The following is a 15,676-nucleotide window of genomic DNA, read 5'->3' on the forward strand; positions in this document are numbered from 1 at the left end:
TTCCATTTTGTTCAAAAGGCATACAATTTGTAGACAGTCAATGTGGCATTTTATAAATTCTTACTTTGCAAATAAAACCAGTCTGACCTCAAGCTAATACACAGCAAAATCTAAATAATACCCCACATCTAAAATGTGTTGTCTGACCTGAGATGTTACCTCTGGTATACCGATAAAACCGTTAGTTATCTTGGGGCAGTGGCTTGAAAAAAAGTTGGGAATTTGCATATTAATCCTTTCTAACTGATTAAAGGTTTTACAGCCATCTTAGGTTGGTTCAATACATTCGCATCAGTTCTATGACCCTTTGATCTTCTGCTTACAAATTCTGTGTCTGATGTCACCTCTTACAGACAGCAGAAGAAAGAGCGAGACTCTGAAAGCTTGTGTTTTCAAATAAAACTGTCGGACTATAACCTGGTGCCACGTGATTTTTGACCTTGTTCACCCCAGTCCAACACCAGCATCTCCACAACAGTAGGGAAGGTGGGTGAATCGGAGGTGAACCGAGGATAGAAAGAAAATAGGGAGATGGAATGTAAGACTGAATTGAGAGAAAAAAAATTGGGAAGGTAAGAAAAAGTATTGAAAATAAAACTTTTTAAAGTTCTCTGAGAAGAACTTGCTCTGTCCATGCATGAATGAAAGTAAACAATTTAAATTGTTGGGTTTGTGGATTGGAAAGATTGATTGGAATTCCATTAATGATTATCATGTCAGTAAAAGAGTACTTCTGCTCTTAATTACAAGCTTTAACTTTCTGGCATGAACTTAATGGGCAATTAATGGGCAACTCCAGCAAGTTGTTAAAAATAATTGGGAGAAACCAGGCGAGGTGCCAGTTGTGTGAAGGGAAGAGTGGAGTGACATCAATTGATCACTCCAATCTGAAGATTTGCAAAACACAGTATATCTTACAGTTCTTTGCATTTATTGGAATATTTTCTTGTTAACAAGCAGTTATTTTCTTAGCAAGTTTCACTTTTAATAACTGTTCCTTTTTAAGTGGAGACAGTTGGCAATATCCTGTAATATCGCCTTGAGAAGGTAAGGATTCAGGATGTAGGTAATTTCCAGAGGTTGCTTAAACGCATAACGGGAACAATAAGTTGAAACCAATATGACACCACCGGGTACAAAAATGCAGAGTGAAATGATCCACCATCCAGACTTAACAACCTTTGTTAAAACCACAAGAACTGTAGGTGCTGTAAATCAGGAACAAAAACAGAAGTTGCTGGAAAAGCTCAGTGAGTCTGGCAGCATCTGTGAAGAAAAAGCAGAGTTAACATTTCGGGTCTGGTTGTTCCTCAACAACTTCTGTGTTGTTTATTAATGTGTTACCATATAAGATGCAAGCACGTAAAGATATATTGTCTAAAGGAATAGGAGAGGAGTTTTCCGAGTTCTTTTTCTCTCCTCCAAATTTTTTTCTGAATTTTCTGCTCTCCCAGGAGATCTCACAGGACCTGTGAGCAATGTTTCTGTTAAGCTGTGTGCATGTGTGGTCAACCACTAGTCTAGTGCATACCACACAGGCCCTGTGAGTTAAAAGCAGTGTTAGTGGTGGATGAGGTGGGATGCAGTTGCTCAAAGAATTTTGAAGTAATTGCACATTGGAAAAACTGGTCATGCAAATAGCAAAACTTTACATAAAGCACTGGTGGGCAGTGTGTATACATTATATATGTATATAGTGGCTATAACGCATCGGAGTTTTGTGTGATGGACTGGATGGAATCAGGTGGCTCTTTGCTGTCTACCATATCTCTTACGTACGCAAACATACACATTGACATACATACACCAGGAGCCATATGTGTATGTATACTGTATATAAACAAACACACAAAGCATGCAGACACACCACACTGTGGTCGGAAGAGTAAAGGTTTCGGAAATCTTTGGGACACCACAGTAGTGATATTTGAGGTTGTAGGTCTTGTCCTGATCCAAAACCCATCTGAGGGTTGTTTGAGTGTTGCCAACCATCCAAGATTGTGCTGGGGTCTTCAGGAATTAAAGATTAATTTGCTGAGCAACACAGCAGTTAAATCCAGAAAGAAAAATCATAAGGACATTTGAAAAAATGTCTTGTGTTTTATATTATTTCTCTTGAGCATAGTGTTTTATTAATGATGTTAGCAGGTTGACTGGGTGGGGTAGTTGGAGGCAGGAAGCCATTGATGAAGCCTCAAGAGACAAGTCCAACCAGATTTGGTAACTGGTCTTGAGGAAGATCAAGCCTGAGATTGCTGGTTCAATTCTGCAAGCGTCCTCACTGATGATCAAAATCTCTTTATGCATTTTAAGAACCTTCCATTGCCCAAAACTGCCCAGCAAAATGTCCAGAATGAGAAAAACAAGCTCTGTTTTGAAAACAACAGGCTTCTATTTAAAATGAAAAGCTGACTTCTATTTAAAAAACAGACCTGCTATTTAAAAAGACTTGTGGTGTTTGGTTTACATTTGGGTTCCAGACTTTATAAGTGTGAAGACTCAGCCAAATGTCAAAGACACGAGTCGTGGCCACATTTTCTGTGAACACAGGGGCTATTTTGGGCCTTTAGAAATATTACGCTTTCACAATTCCTTGCATTTGTTCAGCTTGGAGCAAAATATTTCAATAACTGAAGTCATGATACAAGGGCATGTAGTATATTTATAAAAAGTAAGTTAATTGTTTAGGAATACTGTGCAACTATTGTTACACAATCGCCATTAGATGAGCTTTTCATTCCTAATTATTATTCAGTTCAAATTTTGCCATCCACTATGGTGAGATTCAAATCTCATGTTCCCAGAACATTAGCCTGGGGTTCTGGATTATTAACCCAGTGACATTACCACAAAAACACCACACCCTCTCTGAAATTGGGAAACAAGAACACAACTTGGAATAATGCGTGGGGATCTCAGAAGCGTATGAAATTCTAACAGGACAAGAAAGGATAAACACAGGAAGGATGTCCCCACTGACCAGGGAGTCCAGAACCAGCGGTCTCAGATTAAAGATATGGTATTGGCCATTTAAGACTGAGATGAGGAGAGATTTCTTCACCCAGAGAGTGCGGAGTCTGTGGAATTCTTTGCCACAGAAAGCAATTGGGACCAAAACTGAATGTTTTCAAGAAGGAGTTAGATATAATTCTTCGGGGTATAGGGATCAAAGGGAGTGGGGAGAAAGCAACTGAGTCGAATGATCAGCCATGATTATCTTGAATGGTGGAGCAGACTCAAAGGGCTGAATGGCCTACTCCTGCTTCTATTTTCTATGTTTCTAATGTTTATCATCTTCAGCCCCTCAATTAGATTGGTTATTCATCTTGTGTAATCAAGACAATGCAAGCCTTGTGAACAATTGAAATTCTTTCCCTCAAAACACTGTTGTGGCATCAGTTGGAGCTTTCAAGACTGATATTCATTCTTTTAATGAGGAGTATCAATGGAGCTTGGGAGGCTCAATGAGGTTGAGGTACGGAGTATCCGAGACATAATCAAATGGCAGAGTGAGAATGAGGAACAGAACGGGCTCCTCCTTTGTCTAATATTCCTTTTCATTCTCAGCCCCATGAACACAGATCATAAGATTCGAGGGCAGAATGAGGCCATTCAGCCCATTGTGACACTCCCCCATTTGATTATGGCTGATACATTTCCCAACTCCATTCTCCTGCCTTCTCCCCATAACCTTCAATCCCCTGACTAACTAACTAAGAACCAGGGGTTAATAGTGGCATCCATATTGCTGTACCGAATGTGAACTATGGGTTGTTCTGGTTTGGTTTCACACTTTCACTTGCAAAGACTTGAGTTGGACTCTGTGTGGTATCTGCCAAAGTTCTCCATCTCAAAACTGAGCTGACCTCATTTATCTTTTCTTGTCCAGCAGTGTTGTCCCGTCAGATGTTGAACAGCTCTTGGTTGTAGCTTTGGTTATTGTTTCCTGAGGCAACAGGCTGATGGTGAGTAACCTCAATATACAATACACAAAGATGTGATTCATTTTTCTTTCCAGAAAAAAAGGGACTGATATTCCTTTTGTATTTAAATATTTAGCAAAGTGTTGCCTTTCAAAACTTACCTCAACGTAGGATGTGCAAGCGAAGATGCCAGTATCAGTTTTTGAAATGATGGAAAAGTAGGTGGTGGAGTGATAATGTTATTAGACTAGCAATCCAGAGCCCCAGAGTAATGATCTCCGGGAAAAGGTTCCATGGTGTTTGAAATTCAATTTGGAATTTAAAAAAACTTAGTCCAATTGTGGCCAACGTTGATTGTTAACAAAAAAAATCTGGTTTGTGATGTCCTTTTAGAGGAAGGATATCTGCTGTCCTTACCTGGTTTGGCCTACCTGTGACTCCAAACTCACAGCAGTGTGGTTGTCCTCTGGGATGATCAGTAAATGCTGGACAAGCCAGTAAACACCCGCATCTTACGAACAAATAATTAAAAAAAAAAGGGATTTTCAGTAAAAACTGAAAGGACAGCGGATGCTATAAATCAGAAACAAAAAGAGAAATTGCTGAGACCCTGTTCTGACCTGAAACGTTAACTCTGATTTCTTTCCACAGATGCTACCAGACCTGCTGAGCGTTTCCAGCAATTTCTGTTGTGTAAGGGATTCCAGTGTTTGGTGAGGCCAAGCATTTGGCTATCAATTCTCTGAGGGATTGGGATTTTATACATTTTACCATCCCGACCCCACTCACGAGCTGAAAATGGCTTCCTATTAACCATTTTTAACAATGGGTACATGAGCATGAGCAAACCAGCTGGCCCAAATATTACATTGCATTTGTCATAAAAGGTTGGCATGAGCGCGTGGGAGATACTAAAGCAGTTTTTTTAAGAATTGAATTTTATTGTCATATGTACTCAAGTACAAGGATACAGGAGTACAGGAAAAGGTTTACAGTGTAACCATTCATGCACCATCTTAGGTACGCATGTGGCTGGGTACAAAATCCTAAATATAAATTGGAAAAATAAATAATTAAAAGTTCTGCATTACAGTCCTTCTAAAGCAGGAAAAGAGAGCGAGAGAAATGAAAAAAAAAACAGATGGAGTGGACGATTGTACACTGGGTTTTAGGCCGGGAGACTGCGCCAGGTTTCTCCTTGAGGCCAGGAGTCCGCTCTGGGCCTAAGGTAAATAGCCCCCAGCCAATCCAATCTTCCTCATAGGTGCAATTTTCAGGCCCTGGCAACATTCTTGTAAATCTCCTCTGTACTCTCTCTGGAGCAATTATGTCCTTCTTAGTGTCATAGAGCCCATAGAGTCCTACAGCACGAAGACAGGCCTTTTGGCCCAAACTGGTCCGTGCTGACTAAAATGTCCATCCACGCTAACCCCTTTTCCCTGAACTTGGCCCATATCCTCCTCAAACCTTTCCTATCCATGTATTTGTCCAAATACCTTTTAAATGTTGTCAATGTTCCCGCCTCAACCCCTTCCGCTGGCAGCTCATTCCATATGCATACCACCCTATGTGTTAAAAAGTTGCCCCTCAGGTTCCCATGTATTCTTTCCCCTCTTACCTTGAATTAATGCCCTCCAGTCCTCGATTCCCAAACCTTGAGAAAAAGACTCAGTGCATTCAACCTATTCATGCCTCTGTTGATCTTATACACTTCTATAAGATCCACCCTCCTACAGTCTAAAGAGAAAAGTCCTAGCTTGTCCAACTTTTCCCTATATCATAGAATATTGTCATAGAATCCCTACATTGTCAAAACAGGCCCTTCAGTCCAACAAGTCCACACTGACCCTTGGACCATTCCACCCGGGCCCATCCCCCTATAAACCACCTAAGCTACACATCCCTGAACACTATGGGCAATTTAGCATGGCCAATCCACCTAGCCTACACAGCTTTGGACTGTGGGAGAAAACTGGAGCACCCAGAGGAAACCCACGCAGTCACGTGGAGATTGTGCAAACTCCACACAGACAGTTGCCCGGGGGTGGAATTGAACCCGAGTCCCTGGCGCTGTGAGGCAGCAGTGCTAACCACTGAGCCACCGTGCTGCCCTCAAAGGTAACTCAGACCCTTGAGTCCTGGCAACATCCTTGTAAATTTCTTCTGCACTGTTTCCAGTTTAATAACATCCTTCCTGCAGCAAGGTGACCAAATTTGAACATAATACTCCAAGTACGGCCTTGCCAAATGTCCTGTACAACTGCAACATAACTTCTCAATGTCAATACTCAGTTCCCTGACTGATGAAAGCCAGTGTGTCAAATGCCATCTTCACTGCCCTGTCTACCTGTGACTCCACTTTCAGAGAATTGTGCACCTGAACTCCTAGGTCCCTCTCTTCCACTACACTCTTTAAGGCCCTACCATTCACCAGAAAACTCCTACCTGGATTTGACTTTCCAAATTGCAACACCTCACGCTTATCTATATTAAACTCCATTTGCCATTTCTTGGCCCACTTCTCCAGCTGATCAAGAACCTGCTTCAATTTCTGATAACCTTCCTAACTGTCCACAATACCACCTATATTCGTGTCATCCACAAACTTAGTAATCATGCCTTGTACATTCTCATCCAAATCATTGATATAGATAACAAACAGCAATGGGCCCAGCACTGACCCCTGAGGCACACCACTAGTCACAGGCCTCCAGCCCGACAAGCATCCTTCCACTATTACTTTCTGCTTCCTACCATCAAGCCAATTGTGTATCTAATTTGCCTGCTCTCCCTGGATTCTGTGCGATCCAACCTTAACTACCACAGATGTTAGGCTTACTGGTCTATAATTCCCAAGTTTTTCTTTGCAGCCCTTCTTGAATAGAGGCACACTTTCGCTACCCTCCAGTCTTCTGGGTCCTCTCCTGTGGCTAATAATGGTGCAAATATATCAGCCAGGGCCTCTGCAATTTTCTTCTTTAGCCTCTTGCAGGGTTCTTGGATATATCTGGTCAGGACCAGGAGACTTATCCACCTTCATACATTCTAATACTTCCAACATCTCCTCTACTGTGATATGGACTGTCCCCAAGATATCGCCTCTAACGTCCCCTAATTTCTTATATTGTGATGACGAGTACTGGATACAAAACTCCAGCTGTGGCGTAAGCAGTATCTTGTATAGTTCAAGCATTATATCCCTGCTTTTGTATTTGATACACATCCAGTGAAGGAAAGTGTCCAAATGCCTCTTTTCCTGCGATATTTACCTGTTCAACCACCTTCATGGACTTCAAGGTCTCTCACTTCCTCTACCCCTCACAATACCTTCCCAGTTATTGTGTATTCCATTGCGTTATCTGCCTTTGCCAAACATTTGGGGTGGCATGGTGGCTCAGTGGTTAGCACTGCTGCCTCACAGCACCAGGGACCCAGGTTCGGTTCCACTGTCAGGTGACTGTCTGTGTGGAGTTTGCACATTCTCCCTATGTCTGTGTGAATTTCCTCTGGGTGCTCCAGTTTTCTCCCACAGTCAGAGATGTGCAGGCTAGGTGAATTGGCCATGTTAAATTGTGCGTAGTGTCCAGGGATGTGTAGGTTAGGTGGATTAGCAATGGGAAATGCAGAGTCATAGGGAAGGGAGTGGGTTTGGGTGAGACACTTGTCAAAGTGTTGGTGTGGATTCAATGGGATGAATGGCCTACTTCCACACTGTAGGGATGCTATGATTCTATGTAACTTCACACTTTTCTGGATTGAATTCCATTTGTCACTTTTTCATCCACTCAACCAAGCTATTGATATTATCCTGCAATTGACAGTTGTCCTTTTTACTATCAACTAACCAGCCGTCTTCTGAGTTGTTTGCAAATTTCCCCAATCATGCCTCCCAAATTTAAGTCTAACCCATTAATATATACCACAAGGAGCAAGGGACCCAACACTGAGCCCTGGAAACTACTTTCCATTTGCAAAAACATCCAGCAACCTTTATCTCCTGTCATTGAGCCAAGTTTGGATCCAGCTCACATTCCCCTGTATCCCACAGGCTTTAAATTTTTTGACCAATCTGCCATGTGGGGCCTTGTCAAGTGTATCGCTAAAATCCATGTAAAAACATCCACTTCACTGCCCTCATCAATTCTCCATTGTTGCTTCGTCAAAAAATTCAGTTAAGGTAGTAAGTCACAACCTCCCCTTAACAAAAAACTATCCCTGAATAATCCAGCAGGCCAAGCAGCATCATAGGAGCAGAGAGGCTGACGTTTCGGGCCTAGACCCTTCATGAAACCTCTCTGCTCCTATGATGCTGCTTGGCCTGCTGTGTTCATCCAGCCCTGCACCTTGTTGTCTCGGATTCTCCAGCATCTGCAGTTCCTACTATCCCTGAATAATCCATGTCTGTCCAATTGACAGTTAATCAAATCTCTTAATAATCCCAGTAATTCATCCACTACTAATTTCACACTGACGGGCCTATAATTATTTGGTCAATGTCTCTCACTCTTTTTGTGCTAAGCTCTGCATTCCTGCCACATCCAGTTGTGAATGGAGTTGGACAGTTAAACAACTCACTCGAGGAGGAAGCTCCACAGATATCCCCATTCTCAATGATGAAAGAGCCCAACACATCAGCACAAAAGGTAAAGCTGAAGCATTTGCAGCAATCTTCCAGAAAGAAGTACCAAGTGCGTGATCCATCTCCGCATCCTCCAGTGGTCCCCACCATCACTGATGTTAGTCTTCAGTCAATTTGATTCACTCCACGTGATATCAAGAAACAGTTGGAGGCACTGGATACTGCAAAGGCTATGGGCCCTGACCACATTCCGGCAATAGTACTGAAGACCTGTGCTCCAGAATCTGCTGCTCCCCTAGCCAAGCTGTTCCAGTACAGTTATAACACTGGCCTCTACCTGACAATGTGGAAGATTGCCCAGGCATGTCCTCTATATAAAAAGCAGGACAAATCCAACCGAAGCAATTACTGCCCCATCAGTCTACTCTCAATCATCAGTGAAGTGATGGAAGGTGTCATTAACTATTTTCTGTGTTGGGAATCTCTGGAACAATGATCTTAAAATGAGAGGTCAGCCATTCAGCGGGGTGATGTCAGGAAAGGTTTCTTCACACTATGGATGTTAGATGTCTGGAACTCTATCCCTTAGGGTGGGTGTCAATTGAAAATCCCAACTTTTAAAAAGAACGAGGCCAGCATTTATTGCCCATCCCTAATTACCTAGAGAAGGTTCTGTCATTATGGTAAAAACCGAAAGAACTGCAGATGCTGTAAACCAAAAACAAAAACAGAAGTTGCTGGAAAAGCTCAGCAGGTCTGGCAGCATCTGTGAAGACAAATCAGAGTTAACGTTTCGAGCCCCTTCCTCAGGAATGTTATTACGGTGTTGAGCAGTGAAGAGTCAAGCACATTGCTGTAGGTCTGGAGTCATGTGTAGGCTACACCAAGTTAGGATGGCAGAAATGAGCCAGATAAATCTTTCTTCAAGATGGAGGCTATATGGATTAAATAAAACAAAGAACTGCAGATGCTGGAAATCTGAAACAAAGACAGAAATTGCTGGAGAAACCCGAGTCTGGCAGTATCTGTGGAGAGCAAGTAAGGTCCCTGGAAGCAATGCATTTAACTCTGCTGTCTCTCCGCAGAGGCTGCCAGGCTTCCAAGGTGACACTTGGCTAACGTTTGGTAAAAATTGAGTTCAGAGTTCACCATTAGCCACAGTGGGATTGAAACTCATGCCCTACCAGTACATTAGCCTGGGGTCCTGGCTGACTAGTCCAGTGACATTACCACTACGCTATTGCCTCCCTCCTGAGTTAGGTAAGGATTTAGAAGATCATGGAACCAGGACAAGTGCATTGCATTGAGATCCAGATCAGCCATGGTCTAATTGAATGGGCCAATTTGTTCGAAGAGCTGATCAGCCCCCCTTCTGATCTGTTAATGTTAAATCTGAGAGATTTTTTTTTAAGCAAAAGTTTAAAAGGTTATGAGCCAATAGTAGGTATGTGGAGTTAGGCTACAGATCATCTGTGGATCTCATTGAATGATGGGACAGGCTTGAGGGGCTGAATTGCCTATTCTTGTTCTTGTGTTATGTTTCTATGGTCAGAAACGCACTGAGGTTTGCTGTTCATGGAATCTCACCTTGCGCTGTGAAACAGAGGTTTCTGTTTAATCCCTCCCGCCGCAGCCCAAGGTCCTGCATGTTGCAATCTGCTGCAATGATCTGTGATCTTCCAGAGCATCCAGTTGGTTTCAGATGGACAATGCCTCCTTATGTTGTTTGTGGCTAGAGAGGCAACTGAGGGGGTGAGGTGGGGTGGGGGAGTGACGTTGTGGATTCGGATGCTGTTTAATATAGCATTCAACGAGACAGCAATTACGCCAAGCGAGCAGCCAAGTGTTCAAGCCAGAACAAAGGGACAATTCATCACAGCCACAGAATAGCCAACTTTGTATTACTCTTCATTAGTGATGGCCTGAGCCACTTACTGAAGCTTCTTTTATCAATGCTCCCTCCATTAAAGTTCACCAGGAAAGAAAACCTTCCCCTTTTAAAGAGTTGTGTTTGCTTTTAATGAAATTAATGGCAACGTTAAAACTGCCCACTGGAACTGCTTTCTGCTCAATGCATCATCAGTAACACCTTTGCCAAAGTAAGGTTCAATGTAGATCATCTGTTTCTACTACCCTCTGCTTCAGCCTCCAAGACCCTGACTCCTTTCAAAGTGTGCCCTCTACTGCTCCTGTGTCCAATAGCAGCTGATCTCTGGTATCATGGGTTCTGTATAGTGGACATCTTTGCAGCTTAGGGATAGTTCTGCACTAAGGTAAAATAGCAGCTGTCGGAATTGGAGAAACTGCCCCCAGAATTGTCTCATGTGGAACCCTTAAGGGCAAAAGGCAGCTTGTATTAATCTGGGGCTAATTCTAAATCTGGGCACCAAGGCATGACATCAGTGTTTTAAACCACAGCTCTCTTCAAACCCTATTTTTGTTTCAATCCTAAAGTAGACACTTCTTAAAAAAAAATCTTTTCATATTCTACTTAAAGGTGTAACCAAGTGCCAACAAAGGCTATAGATCCTTGCCTCTGAAAACAAAATCGGTGCATATATAAGACCAATTTCAGCTCAATAATTGAGGGAGTGTAAGGGCATTTGTGGTGTTGTGGTCGTGTCACTGTTCTAGTTAATCTATGAACCACGGCTAATGTTCTCGGGTCACGGACTTGACTCCCACTGTGGTAGATTGTGAAATTTGACTTCAGTAAAATTCTGGAATTTTCTTCCTTCAGTTGCCAGGAGAAATTGAAAAGGCTGTTTAAGAAGAAACACCTGTGTTCCTTTTAGCTTTACAAGTCAAGGAATAAAGTGCAAAAGCAAAAAATGAAACAAAAAACTGTGGATGCTGGAAATTGGAAACAAAAACAGAAATTTCTGGGAAAAGCTCAGCAGGCTTTGGAGAGAAAGCAGAGTTTGATTTGATTTGATTTATTATTGTCACATGTACCTCAGTACAGTGAAAAGTTTTGTTTTGCGTGCAGTACAGGCAGATGATAACATACAAAGATCATAGGGTGATTGAACAGAGTGAGGAATACAAAGTTACGGTTGCAAAGAAGGTGTACAAAGAACAAGATCAACCCTAGATCTGACATTTGAGAGGTCCATTCAGAAGTCTAATAATAAAGGGGAAGAAGCTGCTCTTGAGCCTGTTGGTACATGTTTTTAAGTTTTTGTATCTTCTGTCTGATGGAAGAGGTTGGAAAAGAGTATAACCAGGGTGGGAGGGGTCTTTGATGATCTTTCCAAGGCAATGGGAAGTGCAGATGGAATGTTGGCTTGCTTGATGATCTGGGCTGTGTTCACAACTTTCTGTAGTTTCTTATGGTCCTAGGCAGAGCAGTTGCCCTACCAAACTGTGATGCATCCAGATAGAATGCTTTCTATAGTGAATTTGTAAACACTGGTGAGGGTCCTGATGAACATGTTGAATTTCCTTGGCCTCCTGAGGAGGGAGAGGTGTTAGTCATACAAGTCCTGTATTTACATTGCAGGCAATTTGGCCCATCAAGTCCACATTGACCCTCCAAAGAGCATCCCACCCAGACCCACCCCTTACCCTATCCCTGTAACCCTGCATTTCCCATGGCTAACCCACCTAGCCTGCACATCCCTGGACACTATGGGGCAATTTAACATGGCCAACCCACCTAACCTGCACATCTTTGGACTGTGGGAGGAAACCGGAGCACCCAGAGGAAACATGCACAGACACGGGGAGAATGTGCAAACTCTGCACAGACAGTCGCCCGAGGGTGGAACCAAACCTGGGTCCCTGGCGCTGCGAGGCAGCAGTGCTAACCACTGTGCCACCGTGCCACATTGTTGTGTCTTATTGACCATCACATCAACGTGGGTGGTCCAGGTCAGAATGGTGATCGTCAGTCCTAAAAACTTGATACTCTTTACCATCTCTACCTCAGCTCCATTAATGTAGTTAGGGGCATTCCCTCCTTTAACGTTTAGGGTGCAGTGACTCTTCTTCAGTTCTGTAGAAGGGTCACTGGACTGAAAATGTTAACAAAAGCAAGGAAGTTGTGCTAAAAGTTTTACCAACATAATTTTTTTGCAAAACGAGTCGTTGTGATGTAGAACAAAAACAGAAGTTGCTGGAAAAAGCTCAGCAGGTCTGGCAGCATCTGTGAGGAAAAAAATCAGAGTTAATGTTTCGGGTCCGGTGACACTTCCTCAAAACTGATGGTGGCTGGGAAAGCATCTGTCGACATGCAGCATATAACCCGACATTTTCCCAGCTACCGTTAGTTCTGAGGGAGGGTCAAAGGACCCTGAAACATTAACTCTGATTTTTTTCTTCACAGATGCTGCCAGACCTGCGGAGCTTTTCCAGCAACTTTGTTTTTGTTACACATTTACAGCATCCGCAGTTGTTTAGATTTTAATTTTGTTTTGATGTAGAACTGCATCACCTGAAAATAAGGTGGCAGCATATTCAAATGGTTCCAGGATGGAGGAATGTCAGTTACACGGATAAATTGGAGAAGCTGAGGCTCTTTCTTTCCCTTCTTGGACATGAGAAGGCTGAGAGGAGATGTGTTGGAAGTTCAAAATCATGAAGGGTTTGGTTAGAGTAGATAGGGAGAATCTGTAGCAATTGTGAATGGCCCAAGAATGGTACACACAGGTTTAATTAAAATAAGCAAAGTTGATAGGAGGGGAAAAAAAAATTCTCATGTCCTGAGAGTCTAAGATTTGTAAAGTGCTCCCTGAGACTGTGGTGGAGTCAGGTTCAATCTGCACATTCAACTGGGAAAGACTCAGTAGCAGCCGTGTGTTCTCTCTACAAGATTCGCTACAGAAATTCACCAAAGATACCACAGTGCTGTTGGGAAGGGAGTTCCAGGATTGTGACACAGTGACAGTGAAGGAATGGCAAGATATTTCCAAGTCAGGATAGTGAGTGGCTTGGAGGGGAAATTGTAGGTGATGGTGTCACCATGTATCTACTGCCCATGTCCTTCTAGATGGTAAAGATCACAGGTTTGGAAGGTGCTATCGAAGGAGCCTTGATTATTTTATGCATTGCATCCTGTAGCTGGTATACAAACTGCTGCTAATGAGCGGCGGTGGCGAAGGGAGTGAATGTTTGTGGATGTGGTGCCAATCAAATGGACTACTTTCTACTGGATTCTGTCAAGCCTCTTGCTTGCATTACAAACGCATGGATGAGCCTAGATGGGCCAACTGGCTTTTCTCACCTCCAATTATTTTGTCCTTGCTGTGTATGACCCTTGTCACCCCACCACACTCCCCTAGTCCATCATTCACTCGAGAGCTCCTAGAATATTCCTTTGTCCCTTGAACAGTAGAAAATGCAATTCAGATGAATATATACAAATTAAAATTACAAGTTAAATTTATTTAGAGTTTTATCACTTGGCCCTTTTGATTGATTTACTATTTAATAAATCAGCATAGTATTTACAAATAACATTGAAAGCAATCTTTTAAGGATTAAAATATTTTTTGAATGTAATTTACTTATACACATTATGTATTACTCATATATGTCAACATTATATATATGCTTAACCTGACAGGCCACAGACACTGAAAGCCATTTACTGAAAGAGGCCAGTTGGCCCATTCGGACAATGCCAGCACTTGGTGGAGTAATCTAGTCAGCCACATTCCCCCACCGTGTCTCTGTAACCCTGCAATTTTATTTCTCTCAAGTCCCTATTCAATTTTCTTTTTAATATCATTGAGAGGGACAATTGTTTTGATGAAATACACAGGTTAATCACTTGGTGAATCTTGATATTCTGCATGGACAATAATCTTCTCAGTTCCCTGCTAGCATTCAGATGTTGGGCCAGGGCTAATGATTGGGAAGAAATTTTCCAGACTAATTTCTGTGCAAACCTTTGAAGTCCAAGCTGTCAATCATTTTTAATTAAATCGGTGGTGGTAGGAATAATTGGATTGAACAATAATGTACAGATGCTCACATGCCACCCAGGTTCCAAGTTTCTGTTCTTGCTTTGTACATGCACAATTTAATTTATATCTGGATTACAACATTTGTATCCAGACTAATTTTGGATGTGTTCTGTTATCCACAACTGGTACCCTGTACTACTACTCAGGACTTGCCGTTTCACTGAACTCTCCCTCCAAACTGGACTGTATTGCATAGCCCCTTCAGGCATTCTTTCCCTAATGTGTGCTTCACCCTAACTGTACCCCAACCCCAATCACATTGAGCTCAAAACCATGGCCTTTTCTCGTAGCTCCCACTGGCCCAGGCACTATCTGTCCCCTATCCTTTATCCTTCACCCTTTTATGGAATTTGGGCATCACATCCTTAATTGCCCTTGAACTAAATGGCTTGCTAAGCCATTTCAGAGGGCAATTAAGAGTCAGTTGTAGTGCTGTAGATTTGGAGTCATATGTAGGCCAGATTGGCTAAGGTTGGAAAATTTCCCTCCCTAAAGAGCATTGGGATGCTCATTTCCTTTGTGTTTGGTTCCCCTTAGATAGGAATTTGCTAACAATTATAACCATGCTCTTAGCTCAGTGGATTAGTTTATAGAGGAAGGAAAGTTCACATTTTAAGACCAGAACAACATGATCCCTCCATCCTTTCACCATCTTTGAATCTCCTCATGACAATAGTATAGGATGATGAGTCAGTCCAGTTGGACCCAGTTGCAATATGTTTGCTCTTTGACTCTGGAAGTGTTAAAGTCAATCCCTACTCCAGGACTCGAGCTTTTCAGCATGTGAATTGTCAGCCTATCCTGGCTGTTCTGACGGGGAATTGAGGATTCCACAAATCCCCTTGAAGACTGGAGAATTCTCTGTATTTTCACCACTGTTCCTCATCGATCTTAAGACCATCAGCAAAACATAAATGCTTGTGGATGCTGAAAGAACAGGCAGTGGATGGATTGGAGCACCAGCATTCTGCAAATTCCCTCTCCAAGCCCCCTTGACTGGAACTGTATCGCTGTGCCATTCGCTGCTCCTGGTCAAGAGCAGGGCTGGGGATAGGAGGGGTGCATAAGGTTCAGAGACTGGCACTGTTACTCGAGGGGGGTTAAAATTGAATCAGAGATAGTAGGAACCGCAGATGCTGGAGAATCCGAGACAACAAGGTGCAGGGCTGGATGAACACAGCAGGCCAAGCAGCATCATAGGAGCA

At 42.6% G+C, this 15,676-nt stretch overlaps 1 long non-coding RNA gene across 1 annotated transcript in view; it reads left to right on the forward strand.

Moving 5' to 3' along the window:
* LOC109918524 overlaps positions 1-15,676 on the forward strand; it is a 166,738-nt gene that overhangs the window by 130,804 nt on the left and 20,258 nt on the right. The window contains exon 3 of the long non-coding RNA XR_007263250.1: positions 3,890-3,965. This is a non-coding gene — a long non-coding RNA (uncharacterized LOC109918524). The remainder of the gene's footprint in view (positions 1-3,889; positions 3,966-15,676) is intronic.

The sequence above is a fragment of the Rhincodon typus genome, chromosome 11, assembly GCF_021869965.1.
Source record: "Rhincodon typus isolate 14 chromosome 11, sRhiTyp1.1, whole genome shotgun sequence".
NCBI lineage: Eukaryota > Metazoa > Chordata > Chondrichthyes > Orectolobiformes > Rhincodontidae > Rhincodon > Rhincodon typus.